At 42.2% G+C, this 19,758-nt stretch overlaps 1 pseudogene; it reads right to left on the minus strand.

Moving 5' to 3' along the window:
- Positions 1-12,652: 12,652 nt before the first annotated feature.
- On the minus strand, positions 12,653-13,272 carry LOC123405360 (annotated as a pseudogene).
- Between the last annotated feature and the right edge of the window lie 6,486 nt (positions 13,273-19,758).

Consider the following 19,758-nt stretch of genomic DNA (forward strand, 5'->3'; position numbering starts at 1 on the left):
ACTCACATCTCTATATCAATGGCATTTTCATATCTGCATGGTCTTAAGATTTCCAACAAGCTTGGGTTTGCTCGATTCGGAGCTCGTATGCGAATGTTATGACTGTTTCAGTGGCGAGCGGTAGTACCGCTGGACCTAGCGGTAGTACCGCTAGAGTTGGCGGTAGTACCGTTGGCCCTAGCTGTAGTACCGCTGGCTGGCGGTAGTACCGCCCCTGGTCAGCGGTAGTACCGCTCCAGGAGTTTAGTACCGCCTGCCTAGCGGTTGTTCGTGGACGGACCTTTCTGCAAAGACTTTCTTGGCAGTGGTAGTGCCTTTGCACTACCAGGGGCCCAGCGGTAGTACCGCTGGAGTGCCAGCGGTAGTACCGCTGCAGCCAGCGGTAGTACCGCTGGAGCTCGGGCAGAGAGTGGGGGTAACGGTCTGATTCCTTCCCCCACTATATAAAGGGGGTCTTCTTCCCCCTTGGCCTTATCCATCTGTTGAGCTCTTGTTCTACCTCCATTGTTGACATTCTTAGAGCTTGCTTACTCTCAATCCCTCCAATGATTCTTGCTTGTTCTTGAGGGAGAAGAGAGAGGAGATCTAGATCCACATATCCACCAATCACTTTCTCCCCTATGTGAGGGGAACCCCTTGGATCTTGATCTTGGAGTTCTTTGTGAGCTCCTTGTTCTTCCTCTCATATTTCTCCATAGCTTTTGTTTTTGTGGAGGGATTTGAGTGTGAGGTACTTGACCACTTCGTGTGTTCTTGCCATTGCATTAGTTGCATCGGTTTGAGTTCTCCACGGTGATACGTGGAAGTGAGAAGTTGAGAAGCTTACTACCTTTGGTACTTAGTACCCTAGATATTGTTCTTCGTGGATGCTTTGGCATCCTAGAAGCTTGGTGGTGTCTGGGAGCTCAATCATTGTGGTGTGAAGCTCCGGGCAAGCGTCGGGGCCTCCAATTAGGTTGTGGAGATAGCCCCGAGCAATTTGTACGGGTACCGGTAACCGCCCCCAAGGGTTGCCACATGTACGGGTTCGGTGACCGCCCCCAAGGTTTGCCATTTGTACGGGTTCGGTGACCGCCCTCAAGGGTCCCTTAGTGGAATCACAACATCTTGCATTGTACGAGGGCGTGAGGAGATTACGGTGGCCTTAGTGGCATCTTGGGGAGCATTGTGCCTCCACACCGCTCTAACGGAGATTAGCATCCGCAAGGGTGTGAACTTCGGGATACATCATCGTCTCCCCGTGCCTCGGTTATCTCTTACCCGAACCCTTTACTTATGCACTTTACTTTGTGATAGACATATTGTTTATTGTAATATATCTTGCTATCACTTAGTTGTTTATCTTGCTTAGCATAAGTTGTTGGTGCACATAGGTGAGCCTAGTTGTTTGTAGGTTTTGTGCTTGACATATTAAACGTTAGTTTTATTCCGCATTTGTTCAAGCCTAAACCTTAATTATTTTAAAGCGCCTATTCACCCCCCTCTAGGCGACATCCACGTCCTTTCACATGGCTAGTACCACCCGATACTAACCATAGTTTCATCAAAACAAGCAACCAACTCAACAAAAACAGAATTTGTCAAAAACAGACCAGTCTGTAGCAATCTATATACTTCGTATACTTTTGGTACCTCAAAAATTCTGAAAATTTACGACTGCCTGGGAAAAAGGCATATCAACCAGCAGCAAAAAGAATCAACTGAAAAACTCATTCTCAATAAAATGAAAAATCATCTCGTGAGCGAAAAGTTTCTGTCTTTTTCCAGCAGGATCAAACAACCATTACCAAGACTAGTCATAAAGGTTTTGCTTGGCTCAAACGCAAAAAGAAACACAAAAAACACAATCACAACAGAATTGTGATGGTGTGGACGCAACAAAACAGAAAGAAAAAGATAAATTCATTGCGTTGCCTCCCAACAAGCGCTATTGTTTAACGGCCTTAGCTAGGCATAAAAGCGATAGAATCACGTATCGTCGTCTTTGGTGCTCAAACCATAAGTGGCCCTCAGCATGGATTTCATATTAAGGCAATCTTATTTTCTTTCTAGGAAAGTGTTCCAAGCCCTTCCTTAAAGGAAATTAAAATCTAATATTCCCTTCCTTCATATCGATGATAGCACCGATAGTCCTTAGGAAAGGTCTACCAAGAATAATAGGGCATGCAGGATTGCAATCAATGTCAAGCACAATGAAATCCACGGGTACATAGTTCCTATTTGCAATAATAAGAACATCATTGATCCTTCCCATGGGTAACTTGACAGTAGAATCCGCAAAAGATGCAAATTAAGAGAACACTCTTCAATCTCATTAAAACACAAAACAACACATAAAGATTTTGGAATCGCGGAAACACTAGCACCCAAATCACATAAAGCATTGCATTCATAGTTTTTGATTTTGACTTTGATGGTAGGTTCCCACTCATCATGAAGCTTTCTAGGGATAGAGACTTCCAATTCAAGTTTCTCTTCAAGAGATTTTATCATAGCTTCGACGATATGATCGGTAAAGGCCTTGTTTTGGCTATAAGAGTGTGGAGAGTTTAACATGGATTGCATCAAAGAAATGCATTCAATCAAGGAGCAACTATCATAATTGAATTCCTTGAAATCCATGGTAGTAATTTCATTACTACTCAAAGTTTTAACATCTTCTACTCCACTTTTAATGCTTTTAGCATCAAGATAGATGGACTCCGAATCATTGGGGCACTTTTCAACCAAAGTGGATTCATATCCAGCCCCATAATCATTAGGTTTGACACAAGAAAACAAAGATTCAATGGGAGTCACACCAAGCACTTTAAGACCTTCGTGATTCTTATCACGAGAACACGCCTTTTTAAGCCATTCATGTCTAGCACGAATTTGGGCGGTTCTTTCTTGGCTCTCAATCATGGAAACACGCATAGCTTTCAAAGTTTCATCCATGTTGATCTTGGGAGGAGCACATCTAACTTTCAAAGCATCGACATCACTAGACATTTTATCAACACTCTTAGCCAAATCGTCAATTTTTTGTAGCTTTTCCTCTATGGACGCGTTGAAAAAAATTTGAGAGTTGATGAACTCTTTGATATTGCTCTCTAGATCAGAGGGTAATCTATTGTAATTTACATGAGTATTGTTGTAGGAGTTGCCAAAATTATTAGAGGAGTTACTAGGAAAAGGCCTAGGAACATAGTTTCCTCTAAAAGCATTGTTGTTGCCAAAGTTATTCCTAGCAACAAAATTAACCTCCAAGCTAGCGTTGCTACTCTCAATCAAAGAAGACAAGGGTATATCATTAGGATCCAAAGGAGCACTTCTACTAGCAACCAAATTCATTAACTCGTCCATCTTAGCACTTAACGAGTTAATTTCTTCTATAACGTGTACCTTCTTACTAGTAGGTGACCTTTCAGTGTGCCATTGAGAGTAGTTCGTCATGATGTTGTCTAAGAGCTTTGTGGCTTCCCCTAACGTGGTTTCCATGAACGTTCCACCTCAGGAGGAGTCCAAGATATTTCTAGAAGCGAAATTCAAGCTAACGTAAAAGATTTGAATAATCATCCAAAGACTCAAGCCATGAGCGGGACAATTTCTAATCATTAATTTCATTCTCTCCCAAGATTGTGCAACATGTTCATGATCAAGTTGCTTGAAATTCATGATATCATTACGGAGAGAGATAATCTTAGCTGGTGGAAAATACTTGGATATATAAGCATCTTTGCAGTTATCGCAAGAATCGATGCTATTTTTTGGCAAAGAAGAAAACCAAGTTTTTGCGCGATCTCGCAACAAGAAAGGAAAAAGCTTCAATTTAATCACGTCATTATCCACATATTTCTTCTTTTGCATATCGCAAATCTCAATGAAGGTATTGAGATGGGATGTGGCATCTTCACTAGGAAGGCCGGAGAATTGCTCTTTCATAACAAGATTCAGCAAAGCGAAATTGATTTCGTATGACTCCGCACTAGTGGCGGGAGCAATCGGAGTACTAATAAAATAATTATTATTGGTATTTGAGAAGTCACAAAGTTTGGTGTTTTCATTCATGGTGACTTCGGCAAGCAAGCAAGCACACGAGCGAACAAAGAGCAAGCGAGAAAAAGGGCGAACGAAAAGGCAAACGAAAAAGGCAAACAAAAAAGGAAAATTGGTGAAGTGGGGGAGAGGAAAACAAGAGGCAACTGGCAAACAAAGTAAATGCAAGAGCTGAGTTTGCGACACCTACTTGGATGAGTTCTTGACTTGATCCTCCCTGGCAACGGCGCCAGAAATCCTTCTACTACGGCAACAAAAGTCCTTCCCCGGCAGTGGTGCCAGAGATCCTTCTGTCGTTTCTTGAGCTTGCGTTGGTTTTTCCCTTGAAGAGGAAAGGGTGATGCAGCACAGGAGCAGTAAGTATTTTCCTCAGTTTGAGAACCAAGGTATCAATCCAGTAGGAGAGTCTCGTCAAGTCCATAGTACCTGCGCAAACACAAAAGAGCTTGCACCCAACGCTTTAAAGGGGTTGTCAATCCCTTCAAGATTGTTTGCAAAGTGAGATATGAAGGCAGAAAGTGCAACGAAGTAAAAAGTTTAAGGCTGAAAATATGGTGTGGAGTAGACCCGGGGTCCATAGTGTTCACTGGAGGCTTCTCTCAAAAAAGCAAATATTACGGTGGGTAAACAAATTACTGTCGAGCAATTGATAGAACCGCGCAAAGTCATGACGATATCTAAGGCAATGATCATACATACAGGCGTCACGTCCGAGACAAGTAGACCGATACTATCTGCATCTACTACTATTATTCCACACATCGACCGCTATCCAGCATGTATCTAGTGTATTGAGTTCATGACGAACAGAGTAACGCCTTAAGCAAGATGACGTGATGTAGAGGTATAATCTCAAACCAATGATGAAAACCCCATCTTTTTACCCTTGATAGCAACAACACGATGCGTGCCTCGCTACCCCTTCTGTCACTGGGTGAGGTCACCGCACGGTATGAACCCAAAACCAAGCACTTCTCCCATTGCAAGAATCATAGATCTAGTTGGCCAAACAAAACCCACAACTCGAAGAGAATTACAAGGATATGAAATCATGCATAAGAGAGATCAGGAGAAACTCAAATAAGATTCATAGATAATCTGATCATAAATCCACAATTCATTAGATCTCGACAAACACACCGCAAAAGAAGATTACAATGGATAGATCTCCATGAAGATCATGGAGAACTTTGCATTGAAGATCCAAGAGAGAGAAGAAGCCATCTAGTTACTAGCTATGGACCTGTAGGTCTATGGTGAACTACTCACGCATCATCGGAGAGGTCATGGTGTTGATGAAGAAGCCCTTCGTATCCAAATCCCCCTCCGGCAGGGCACCAGAACGTGCCCCAGATGGGATCTTGCGGAGACAGAAGCTTGCGGCAGCGGAAAAGTACTTTCGATGATCTCCTGATTTTTTGTGGAATTTTTATGGATATATAGGCGCAAAACCTAGGGCAAAGGAGGTCCAGGGGGCCCACAAGCCTGGTGGCCGTGGCCTAACCCCTGGCCGCTAGGAGGGAGCTTGTGGGACCCCTTGGACCCCCTGCCTTGGCTCTCAAGTCTCCTGATCTTCTTCTGTTACGGAAAAAAATCTTTTCGGGGATTTTATTCCGTTTGGACTCCGTTTCAAAATCTCCTCTGAAAGGGGTCAAAAACATGGAAAAACAGGAACGGGCACTTAGCACTGAGTTAATAAGTTAGTCCCAAAAAATATATATAAGGCATACAAAACATCCAAAGTTTGTCAAGATAATAGCATGAAACCATAAAAAATTATAGATACGTTGGAGACATATCAGCGTATGATTTCGACACTATTCCAAAGGTATATTACAAAAATTGTGGGAGAGACCTCTATGTTCCTTAGCTTAAATCATTCTATGATTGTTTACAATTCTCTCATCTATTTTACATGAGGGCTAGAGGGTGGTCTTGGAGCAAGAAAAGTGTTGAGTCCGGGCGCATTATGGTACAACTCAGACCGAGTTGGTAAGGAGCAAGCGGTTGGATTGGCCTGACTCTTCAAGACCAAAGATACTCAGCTTCCTCTTCATCAAGTCACGAAATTCAACCCTTAGTTAGCAGCATCAAAACTAGAGCAGGCCCAAGACAAGCAAGAACAGCCAGTCAGCACCGAGCAGGCAGGAAGCATACAGTAAGCTAAGAATACAGGAAGAAGGTGGTTGTTCAGCCAAAGCCCTAGTTCAACCAGAACAGTAGGGCAAGCGGTAGAGGCCGCTTTGTATCTTTGGTCGTCACACTCTAATCCGCTTTAGAAGAAGCAGCTATTCTGTTGGACTGCTTGGCTATAAAGCCTATCAGTAAGAACTCTCGGGAAGGAATCCAATCTGCAGATAAAGCAGAAACAGGCAAAAGGCGAGCGCACAGCGAGGAATTTTCTATACTAGATCAACTCAACATTACCGAATCTACTATGAGACTCTCTTCTCTTCATGGTTGGCTACAAAAGAAGAGTCTCTTTAGTCCCCAACTCTATAGATTTTACTTTTTGGCTCAACACCCCGCTCTCGACGTTTGCTCGAGACGGGAGGCTATGGAATAGTTGAAAGCAGATGCAACATTACAGAAAGTCAATCCAGTAGCCTTAAGTCATACATAACACTATGTCCTAATAGTAAGGGATTTCTTTCAACCCGGTGGTAAGTCGGTGGTACCCGGAGAAAACGTTGCCCAAAGGAAGGGACTAAACTCATCTATTCAAGTAGTAGCCAAGTAGTACCGAAGGAGTATCTCTGAGTTAAGGAGTACCGAAGGGAAGGAACAAAAACCAAGTGAAAGTAAGAAGTATAAGTAGTAGGCTATTGATTAAGTTTTTCTACTTAATTAAGTTGCTTATGCAAAGTTTTAGAACTTTTTCACATAGGCAGCATGATTGGGGGCATATTTTTTGCTTCCCAAGGTATTTAGTACACCACACACGCATGTTAGTACTGAACTTCAGAAAACTATTAAGTCATCCAATTCATGTCGCATTGCAAGATTACTGTACCACTCTATAAATGGTATATAGATTAGTGTCTTCACTTCATCAAATGAAAATCAAAGAAATTGAGTACTAACACGTATTGCTATGGATGCTATAAATTGGCTTTCGGCAGCAGATCTAGAAAAAGGAATATGTATTTTAGCCAGGTCATCAAATGAGGGGGGATATGCCAAGAAGAAATCCATGGAAATAAGCATTCCAAGAACAATAAGTTGGCACTTTCTTTCACATATAAACTATTTATTGAGGGAAAAGATATGAAAATCTAGAGTGGAATCGCTTGAATGCACTATCGTTATGCTTTGGCCAACCCTCTTTTCCAACTTCCTCTTGTTTATCCAATCTGTATTCCAATCAGAAATCGAAGGTAAGACCAAGCCAAAGGGGAATCTAGGTACCATTGACCCAGGAAATCAATTATCAAAGGACTCGAGCAATAGGTTTATGACTGAACTGAAACTAGAGCAGGGAATAGCACGATGCCTATGTTTCCATTACAGAAATCCTTAACAGAACAGAGCATAGACAATAGGGCCAACTATTGATCTTACTTTCCCTCAATAAATAGTTTGGATTGGATAAACAATCCTACTTTCATTCCTATCTTAAAACAAGGGAAAAGATCAAGGGAGAAAACCTTCCAAAAAAACTAGTAACCAAACCCTGACGAACTTGCATTTGTTGAGCAAAAATAAGAGTTCAACAGGAAGAACGTATGAAGAGATTGAGATGTTTGGATTTTGGCTAAATTTATAAGCGGAGAATGCACGTGAAGTATTAAAGGTACATTCGACTATATCTCATTCTATAGAAACCAATTCTCAATCTGTAGAAACCATTTGCTTTAGGTAGACGTGATGGTACTTCCCCTATTTTGGCATCTTATGGAACCCAATTCGAGATATATAAACTAGATCCTTGATATTAGAATGATGATCTCTTGGCTATGACTGAGTCATATATTAGTGGAAATGGTTTTCTCCTTCGAAAGTCCAAGTTGAGTCGAAGTAGTGGCAAACTAGAATCCTTCTTTTCTTTTCCCTTCGTGGTTAGTTTTAGTTCAAATGACGAATTGAGACAGAAACCAATGGATTCCAGTGGCTGGGGGATCCTATGTTTATAGATGGATTCAAGTACCATTCTATACCCCTTCCCTAGCGCCCTATAGACCTGTTTTGCTAAGTGAGTCCTACTTAGCTGGTCGGCCTAGGGGGTGCAATTCAAGAGACAAGTTCTACATGTTCTCATGGCCAAGATCCCCGTATTGGTAACGCGGCTGGTGCTGATTCGCTCAGAGAACATACCCCCGATGTTCTTGGGAAGAAAGAGAGATGGACGACCCTGTAAGGGAGATCCTGTGTTGGAAGATATAGATGGGTGTCATCTCGTTCAATTCTGGGTCAAATGACAAAAGGGCCGTTCAAGTAGATTAGAAGTAGACATTGTTGAGAAAAGGTCAAAGTGCCACTATGGAGGTTAGAACAAGCGTCTACGACCAAGTGAATTGTGATTGAAATGACGATGGCAACATGTTGAGCTCTATCCACTGAAATTGAATACATTGACGCGGTAAAGGACAGAGAAGAAACAAATCCTCCATTTCCCTGCCTTGCGCCCGAACAAAGAAGAAATGCTAGAGTGAGGAGACCTGTTGGTTGACCAACTGAAGGAAATGACGCATTTCCTGCTTTGCTTACTTTTGGCTAGCATTCGTCTTCGGCTTACACTAGCGTCTGCAGCTCTATTGGAAATTGAATTTCTATGTCCGTCCATAAAAAGCATCAACGTCTAGTGTCGCCATCCACCACAAGAGTAGGTAACCTGCTCGCTCTTTTCTCTATTGGGGGATCTAGGTATATCTTCCAACTCTCCTTCCTGCACACTAGCATACAAAGCAGCCTCATAAACTACATTTTGTAACTGAACCTCCACAGTTTGAAAACCTAAGGGTGGATCAAAAGGCACCGGTATTGTCTAATCTAACTTGAATCCAGATCAATAATCAATGTGCACAAGAAGAAGGCAAGAGCGCGGTTCCGGCTAAAACCAACTCTGCGAGGAAAGCAGAACTCAGCGGTGACTGATCCGCTCGAACCACACTACTTACTTAGGCTCACTTACGAGAGCTCCCCTGACTCTGATCTCTAATCTAGTAGATGTAAGAAATCAATCCAACTCCATCTGATCTTATGATCTTTGTAGAGGACAAAGGTATTTGTATATTTCCTCCATTTATATCCGTAAGAAAGAACACCCACTATTCATGTGTATCATCCTTTAGCGGGACTTGGTGAATCGAAAAAGGCGTAGATAATGCGCATTGCTTTTGAGTTCGATTTAAACTATCTAGTTTCCACGGTTCTCCAGGAACCTACCGTTTGTTTGGAGTATAGCCAAGTGGTAAGGCATCGGTTTTTGGTATCGACATGCAAAGGTTCGACTCCTTCTACTCTAGATTATGACGACCCGGTCGGATTTGTCAAGAACGAGCTAACAACTACAGGGGAAGCGGCTGGGTATCAACATACCACGTGCGAGTCTTATCAATAACAATCATCCCTTTGGATGAGGCTATTCTAAGGGTTGTTTTGTATTGGTATCTACTCTCTTCCCATGGAGTTCTTGTCCCCATGACCAGTATGAGTAGAGGTAAGCATCAATCCAGCCAAGAAGTAGAAGTTGGTAAAGATGGCACAAACAAAAGAAGAAAGGAACTTGGTTGGTGATCTTACATATGGGAGGCCTTCTATAGAGTGAGGCAAATAGCGATTTTGCTATAGATACTGGGATCAGAAAATGGTAGTGGATGTGGACACCAAACTGGTGGCACGAAATGCTCGTTCAACGGACGGAGTCATACCACCGCCTCCTCCTGCAAACTAGCAAGTTCTAAGCTTTATCGATCTTCTCCGGCTCACGAAACTCTGGTCTAATGCCCACCTTTAGAAAAGACCTGTTTCTTCCTATTATTCATATCCGCTAGGTGTACGAAGGAGAAGGAGACCGGATGCGTTAAGCTAGTTGGTAAGAGTTCTAGTCATCATTGTTATTGGCCCTAGAGAAAGAGCTTACGCTGATTGTTCTAACTTCATTCATATTTGATTCCGCAACTAAGACATTTTCCCACATTTGTGCTAGGAGAGGAAGCTGTCAAAGCAGAAAGGGTTCTCGCTTCTCTGTCTCGAAGGACACCAAATGGACCAAATCCTCTCGATCTTTCCTTACGACTCGACTTAAAAAAAGGCCGCATAGGGCTAATGGCAGTATCTTTAGTCTACACAACTCCCTTGTTGCCTATTTCCTTGTATACGGTCATTTAGTGGGGCCGCAAGCACAATCAATTGCATTATCCCCGGTACAACACATCACTCCAATCAGAATAAGGGGGAATGCTGGTTGCAAAGACAGAGAAATAGAATAATGAGAATCATATGGTCTCCTTGGGAAGGTAAGCGAAGAAAACTCTAAGGTTTTCCTTCCTGCATTCAGAGCTTATCAATTCGTTCCATGCTATATAGTGAAGCAAAGTTATCTATAAATCGAGCATATCTTTTATCCGGAAGGTAGTGGGATTTTACCCGTACTCGCCTTTCCACTTCACACTTACTAAATTAGGCTGAGTGTATGCGCACATGAAAACAAACAAAAAATGAGTGAGCACTTTTTTCGATAGACAACGATCAAGTCTGCGATCCAAACAGGGATGAAAAGAATTATCAAATCATTCGCGGACGGGCGTGAAAGATGGAAGAACCAAATGAAACTGCTTCCACAAAGCGAGCTTAGGGTACCAGATCAAGGGACTAATGAAACACGAGTACAGTTTATATAGAAGCTCCAGTCATCCCTCCGCCAGCCCAACCTAAGTTTCTATCAGAGTGAGCCATTCGTCAATCCAGTGCCCTAATCCTTTGAACTTGGGTCCAGAAAATAGTGCTATTGTACAACCTGGGGAATTCAAAGCACATTCTAAGTGGGCCGCATGGGTTGGCCTTTCACCTCATTCTTTTCCGTTTCCACGCTGTGAAACCGGGTTCTTTCACTTCAATCTCTCTCATAATCAAGCTGAGATATGATGTTGTTTCATCCTAGAATTATGAGAAATCCCTTGATGGCTGGGATGGACAGTTAGTGAAAGATAAGTCAACACAACAGGTTGTGTCAGTTTCTCAAAAGACATGGGCTCGCCTTTCCGGGTGACTAGTTGCATTCATTGGTTTGCTTTCTTCCATCAACTTCACAACCATCCTTCGTTGATGACACGCAAGCTCAACCACAGTTTCTGTAGTTTGGTTCAATTCATTCGGCATTTCCATTTCCAATTGTTAAGTTATATTTTCTCCGACCCAAGGAAGAAGATCACAAGCGGGAGTCCCTTCTAGGAAGAGATGCTTCCCAAAGGTTCTACGCTACTGTTGAATGGCCAAATAGGGATTGAAACAGAGTAAATAACTAGAGTATCCCATCGAAGTCGTAGCTGCATTTATGCGACCGGGTCCAAGCCACGGGACATACCAAATTGGATTGCATTTGTCACATCCGGAGATGTAAGACCGTAGATTTATCCCTTTCCCTACTCGGAGAGCACGTGTATGTAGTCCCCTTGTATCTACTTATTTATTCGGAGAGCGCCATTAATAGGATTCATAAGTCGTACAAGCTACGGCGGAGCGGTTTACCAATGCACCCAGTTCACCTCATATTTGATTCTTTTTTTGGTATCATTGGTTCCAGGTACGTCTTTTGGGTGAGCTTTCTTCACTGTCATCAAAACCAACGCTCAAACCAAAGCTTTCCGAGCAATTGCTTATTTCCCACTTTCGCTGATGTCGTTTTCCTCTTTCGAATTAAGCGAGTGAAAAGCAAGGGGATCAGAAGAACAAACAATAAGAATGAGGGATTGAAGTTCGTGTATTTCTTATCGTATTTCAACGGATCGGGTACTTCTAGTCTTTTTTGATTACTCCTTCCCTTTTCCCATCATTTGACATAACATAATTAAGAAATTGTTTGATGGTCAACGGAACGAGTAGAGAAGAAAAATGCCCTTATTCCAAAGGAAGAGAGTGCCACAACGAAAATAGAGTAAAGAACAACATAACGAAATGCAAGGGTTGCATCCGTTGTTTCAAGTCCAGATAGTTCCTCGCTAGGTTATTTAGTTGGCTCCCCCGTTATTCTTCATCAGACAACGCACACTTAATGGAAAAATGAGGTATCTTTTTGGAAAACTTCTCTACTTAAGAGTTTGTTAGCGCTTTGAGGGCTTCATTATGTTCCCTCAAATCTTGTGTAAATAAGAAAGAAGTCTTTCTCTGGAGATGACTCTGCTGTTAGCAAGTATCAATGCAAAATGGCTCCCACTTATTCTGAAAGAAAACTAGGGAAAATCAGTATGGAGGCGTGAGAGGCTTATCTGGCCGATATGACTTCCAGAAATTCTTTCCTGATAAAAACCTAAAACGGAGGGGTTGGGGCTTTGGCTCCAGGCTCAAACTCTATCTTGTGGTGGACTGCCCTCCTAGGGAGCGCTTAGGCAACTAACTTGTGGGGCATGACATCCCAAATTCATCATTTACATTAGGAATTTCCTGATAAAAAGTCTTATGTGTATTGGATCCCCTCTTGTGTTAGCATGAACACATGAATGAGATTCTTCTTATGCTTCCTAAATAGAACCCCCATCCTCACCTTTTTTAGGACTATCAAGCCTTCTCGAATTAGGTCTATGGTAGAAGCTTTGAACGTATACTCGTATACAAATATTTCATTCACTTAAAAGTGAAAACCTATGACTATATCGTTTTGAAGACGGATGCGGCGGGAAGAAGTGGTATTTAGAAGTGTTGCTGGCTTTACATTTAGGTTTCGACATAACAAAGCTTGCATTGTCTTTTCGCACTTAGGCGCACAATGTGCCATTTGTAATGATTCTACTACGACGCTGTAAATTCGTAAGCTGATCCTAAGTAATCGTTGTTCTTCATTGGATTCCTCCGGAATTGCTGCAATTCTTCATGAATAAACTCGATTATCCTGTCGAAAGTTGCTTTGAAAGTCTTACCTGAACTCTTCCGATTGAATATGAGAAAGCCTATAAAACAACGAGCTGCTATCATTTCTTCATTCTAGATTGAGATCTTCTTCGGACTTGATGCACAAATAGATGGAATAGCAGCAAATAGCATATTTATATCCTTCATTTCCATAGAAATCAATATCATCTCTAGGTAACTCCATCTTTTCCAGCTCTCCCCCCGAAAAGAGAAAGGAGACTAAGATAGGGGTTGCCCTTGGTTTTTCTAAGGAAAGCCTGATTTAGCATGTAACGTGAACATGAGCGGACACCCACACAATCTCAGTTTGAAGAAGAAGTACCATACCATTGTAGTTTTTAGGGCAAAAAAGAATGGGTCATATTTGTCAATTGATAACTGAGTGAGAGAAGACAATCACGTTCTTAAAGCGGTCGGTTCGCTGGATTCACTACCGTCCCCTATTGATCGGCTGCCCGTGAAACACATAGGCTCCTATCGCATTTATCGATCGAGAATGGTCTCATCACAGAAACACTTTCTATATGCTATTTCGAGGTTCTAAGAAGCAAGCAAGTTTATAGGGCATATAGTTGTTTTTTTGTAGGGAGAGCGAAGATTTGATCTTATTTGCACGTCGTATAAATGAAATGATTGGAAAAATCATATTTAATTTGGAGGCGCGTAGTGTCTTACGGAGATGGCTCACAATACAAGAATTATCGCTACTGATTCCAAATAGAATGTTGATACCGGTGGAAAAGCACTTCTTTCTATGTATAGTGCAGTGAACTAAAAAAGTGTCCTTTCTCGATACATAACATTATATAAGTCAACCCAAGTCGCTTCTTCATCACCGGGAATCCGGTAAGGTACTTTTGGAACACCAATGGGCATATTAGATTCATATTATTATATTTAAGTAAGAAAACTACACTTTAATATATAAACATAAGACTGTAAGAGAAAGAAAGAACATGAGAAGAGCTTAGTTGGAACTCTTTACCAGGATCATAGGGGCTATGCTCCCCTCTCTATGTCTTAGTCCCAGCCAACAGCATGGCAACACCTACTCTTCCTTCTGATGCAGCCTTCTTGGATCCATAATTTGGCTTCCTTGTTTATTGATTGCTTGCAATCGCCACAACACCATTGAGTGAGCATCATAGAATCCTCAAGGCGTGAAGTAGAAGTTCTTCAAACCTTGATTGTGTGTGTTCATGCCCACTCCAATAGAGCATTTCGCCCTATGAGCTTTGACTACAAAAGCTACCTATGTCAATCAGTATAGCCACTAGAGGGATTGGAACAGGTATATTCCTTCTCAAACAGTACTTTAAGACAAACACGGTTCACATGGTGGATTTTCTATCTATTAGTTGACTATGGAGCTTCCTCATCCCGACCTATCTATATGTGAACAGCTCTCCGCCAGAACCTTCGTAGTAGTAAGTCGTGGGTTACAAGTTGTCCCTTCCTCAAACCACCCCGCAATAGATATAGGGTTTACCAACCTGAGGCATGGACCTAGACACTAGATCATTTTTATCGAGGACCCATTTTTGGAATAAAAAGGATAGAGACCACACGTAGTCCAATCGAAAGTCATGCTTTAGAGAAAGACTTGTGTTCTATCGGAACAGTTTCCTATGTTCGCCCGGCTCCCCTGCATGCCACAGAACCGATGTGAAGCATCCATTCTATTCAATTAGAAATAGCATCTATAACTAGTAGTAGACGGTTGCTTTGAGGTCTCACAGGTCATGCTTAAGAAAAAATGTAGTTGTGGAAGTAGTCTTCCCCACTTTGCCTTACGCTCATAGAGATCTATAAGTATAACATCGAGTCCTAGTAGGTAAGTACGCTCGGCCCAGTACTAGAATTTAACATTCAAGCCAGAGTCCTTCTTTTCATGAATTTTCAGGAAGAAGAGTATCCCTAAGTTAGAATTGGACGCCATCACATTTCCTAAAGAAAGAGATTTCCAATATACATGAATCACGAAAGAACGAATGTTGTAACTTGCTTCATCCGGCATTATAAGTAATCAATGAGATTTACTTCCCCTAACCCCGTCCTTCCATCATAGCTTAGTTAGCTAGCTAGCTACTTTATTTTGTGCTAAAGCCTGTTGATACATAAGTGCTCTCATTCCTAGAACCCACCTGGGGCGAGTTGGTAACCGTAAACCTTTGATCTACGAATTCAAGTGAATGAAAATGTAGATCGATTTTCTCATACTTCTGTAACATAACTTCTCTACAGATAAGCTTCAACTACTGAATGAAGAGATAGTGAGACCTACCTAGCAACGAGAAATACTAGAACTGAAATTCCTTTCCTTGACTCGCCTACTTCTCCAGTCTTTGATGTTGCTTTCCTGGCTTTCGATTCCTATTCGTCTGATGTGTTGATGCTTGAGAAGAAGCTTTGGCACTAACACCTTACTTTCTTTCGCATAGGGCTTTAACAGATAAACTCGGTTACAATACTTTATGCTATAAAACAAGAGGAAGAAAAGTGCACTATAAGTCTTGTCTAACAACTGATTATCCGTTGTAACCGAAGCATTTGTGCCTCCCCATTATAAGAAATCAGTGAAAGCACTCCAATATTAGCAAGTTGAATGGATAAATATGTATCAATTCACTAATCATTTGCGCTAGTGTCAGAGGTGACACATACAACCCAGTAGTCTATCCTCGAATGGTTATACTGATCACTAGCATAATGACCAACAGAAAACAGATAGTGGGGTACTAAGAGAGGTTATGTCAGAGCTGAAACCAAAGGAAGTAGGAATTGGGACAATAGGAGATATACAAGGTGAGAGAATAGCTTGAGGGTGATATCAGACAAGTTTGCACAACGTTACTTTGTTGTTGAAAAATCTAAGTTCTTCGCGTTCGGAGGAGGAAACCTCCAAGGTGGCATACGTTAGTCTAATGAAATCAAAAGATAGCGATATGGAATACTGGTACATCCTCCCTATTAGAGAATAGTATGTGCATAGTACTTAATTTGAGATGACTAGAGTAGACATAAGACTATGATCTCATGCCTTTGCTAAAAAAGAAAAAGAGAAATGTAGCTACGCTGTCATGCGGGTGACCGTGTTCTAGTATAGCACTACGCAGGGTTGGCTGCCTCCCAGTCCCACCACATTAGCCTTATATTTACCAAATGAAAGGGAGATTCAAATGAGTTCTGATTCTTGCTTTCCTCTCTCCTCTAAGCACAGATGGATCAAAACTAAATGAATGGGAAGTAAAGATCATTTAGTCAGTGTTGGGGATATTACCCATTGTATGACCCGCCCTACTGGGCCGGGTCAGGTTCATGGCGACTCGTCAATCGTGATCAAGATGGGCTTAGACCCAGGACCCAGAAGGGGTAAGGTGATCTCCAGCAGAGAGCCGACCGAGCCCAAGAGCCCGGATGGCAATTCAAGGCCCATGAAGAGGAAGACTCGCCAGGGAGTTTCCTTGCTTGGGAGACACGGCGATTTAGAGATATGTCAGGTCACGGTTTGTGATGTGACCTGGACTCTTGTAAACGTAGGGCCTCGACCTGTATACAAAGGTGAGTCTCTAGGGTAGAAATATTAAGTTACAATCCATCGAGAACTAGGTCAGGCGAGTTATGCACCCTTGTAATCGATTTCACCATCAATATACACAAAGCAGGACGTAGGCTTTTGCTACGGCAACAGACAACAACGCCACAAACTGACACGTTGACGGAGACTGGGCTTGTGTTGGTTTTTCCCTTGAAGAGGAAAGGGTGATGCAGCCCAGGAGCAGTAAGTATCTCCCTCAGTTTGAGAACCAAGGTATCAATCCAGTAGGAGAATCACATCAATTCCAGAGTACCCGCGCAAACATAAAAGAGCTTGCACCCAACGCTATAAAGGGGTTGTCAATCCCTTCAAGATTTATTGCAAAGTTAGATCTGAAGGCGGAAAGTGCAACGAAGTAAAAGTGTAAGGCTGAAAATATGATGTGAAGTAGACCCGGGGGCCATAGTCTTCACTAGAGGCTTCTCTCAAAATAGCAAATATTACGGTGGGTGAAAAAATTACTTTCGAGCAATTGATAGAACCGTGCAAAGTCATGACGATATCTAAGGCTATGATCATACATATAGGCATCATGTCCGAGACAAGTAAACCGATACTTTCTGCATCTACTACTATTACTCCACACATTGACAGCTATCCAGCATGCATCTAGTGTATTGAGTTCATGACGAACAGAGTAACGCCTTAAGCAAGATGACATGATGTAGAGGGATAAACTCAAACCAATGATGAAAACCCCATCTTTTCACCCTTGATGGCAACAACACGATGCGTGCCTCGCTACCCCTTCCGTCACTGGGTGAGGTCACCACACGGTATGAACCCAAAACCAAGCACTTCTCCCATTGCAAGAATCATAGATCAAGCTAGCCAAACAAAACCCACAACTCGAAGAGAATTACAAGGATATGAAATCATGCATATAACAGAACAGAAGAAACTCAAATAAGATTCATAGATAATATAATCATAAATCCACAATTCATCAGATCTCGACAAACACAACGCAAAAGAAGATTACATCGGATAGATCTCCATGAAGATCATGGAGAACTTTCTATTGAAGATCCAAGAGAGAGAAGAAGCCATCTAGCTACTAGCTATGGACCCGTAGGTCTATGGTGAACTACTCACGCATCATCGGAGAGGTCATGGTGTTGATGAAGAAGCCCTCCGTATCCGAATCCCACCTCCGGCAGGGCACCAGAACATGCCCCAGATGGGATCTTGCAGAGACAGAAGCTTGCGGCGGCGGAAAAGTGATTTCGTGGCTCTCCTGATTTTTTCTTGGATTTTAGGGAATATATAGGCGAAAGACCTAGGGCAGAGGAGGTCCAGGGAGCCCACAAACCTGGGAGGCACGGGCCCCCCTGGCTGTGGCTAGGGGGCTTGTGGGGTCCCTGTTGACCCTGTGCCTTGGTTCTCAAGTCTCCCGATCGTCTTCTGTTTCGGAAAAAATCTTCTTGGAAGTTTCGTTCTGTTTGGACTCCGTTTAAAATACTTCTCTGAAAGGGGTAAAAAACATGGAAAAAACAGGAACTGGCACTTGGCACTGAGTTAATAAGTTAGTCCCAAAAAAGATATAAAAGGCATTCAAAACATCCAAAGTTTGACAAGATAATAACATGAAACCATCAAAAATTATAGATACGTTGGAGACGTATCAAGCATCCCCAAGCTTAACTCCTGCTCGTCATCGATCGTCTTCAAGAAAACTAGCAAGGTAATCATGAACTTTCGAAATAACAAGGCCAAAGAAAGTTATCCCTACAAAATCATATAGTGGCTTTGCTCCATCATCCCCACACAACTAATTTAAATCATGCACAACCCCGGTATTGGCCAAGTAATTGTTTTCGCACTCTTACTTTCTCAAACCTTTTACAACTATCACGCAATACATGAGCATGAGCCATGGATATCGCACTATAGGTGGAATAGAGTGTGGTGGTGGTTGTGAGACAAAAAGGAGGAGATGGTCACATTGACCCGGCGTATCAAAGGGTTATGGAGATGCCCATTAATAGATATCAATGTGGATGAGTAGAGATTGCCATACAAAGGATGCACTAGAGCTATAAGTATGTAAAAGCTCAAAAGGAGAACTAGTGGGTGTGCATCCAACTTGCTTGCTCACGAAGACCAAGGGCAATTTGAGGAAGACCATCATTGGAATATACAATACAAGTTATATAATAAAGATTCCCACTAGCATATGGTGGTGACGAAGCGAGAGCCTCTCAATCATGAAGAACATGGTGCTATTATGAAGCACAAGTGTGGAAAAAGATAGTAGCATTGTCCCTTCTCTCTTTTTCTGTTTTTTTCTTATTTTTGGGCTCTTTGGCCTCTCTTTTTTTGTTTGGGCTCTTTGGCCTCTTGTTTTTTTTTCTCACATGGGACAATGCTCTAATAATGATGATCATCACACTTTTATTTACTCACACCTCAAAGCTCAGAACGATGATGACTCTATAGGAAATGCCTCCGGCAGTGTACCGGGATGTGCAACGATCTAGCTTGGCGTATGACGTTGAAACATCTCGCTAGCTATCTTACGATCATGCAATGGCAATATGAGAGTGACGGGACAAGTCATGAGACGGAACGATGGGAGTTGCATGGCAATATATATCGGAATGGGTACGAAAATGCCATAGTAGGTAGGTATGCTGGCTGTTTTGAGGAAAGCATATGGTGGGTTTGTGCACCGGCAAAAGTTGCGCGGCACTAGAGAGGCTAGCAATGGTGGAAGGTGAAAGTGCATCTATATCATGGACTCACATTAGTCATGAAGAATTCACACTTGTTGCGGAAGTTTTTATTAGTAATCTAAACAAAGTGCTAAACGCATACTCCTAGGGGAAGGGTTGGTAGGTGTAAACCATCGCGCGATCCCGACCTCAACACAAAGGATGACAGTCAATAGATCAATTATGCTCCGACTTCCTAACATAGCGGTTCACCATACGTGCATGCTACGGGAATCACTAACTTCAACACAAGTATTTCTAAATTCAGAACACCCTACTAACATAACTCTTAATATTACCAAATCCACGTCTCAAAACTAACTGAGAGGAATCAAAACTTCT

Source organism: Hordeum vulgare, chromosome 6H (assembly GCF_904849725.1).
Source record: "Hordeum vulgare subsp. vulgare chromosome 6H, MorexV3_pseudomolecules_assembly, whole genome shotgun sequence".
NCBI lineage: Eukaryota > Viridiplantae > Streptophyta > Magnoliopsida > Poales > Poaceae > Hordeum > Hordeum vulgare.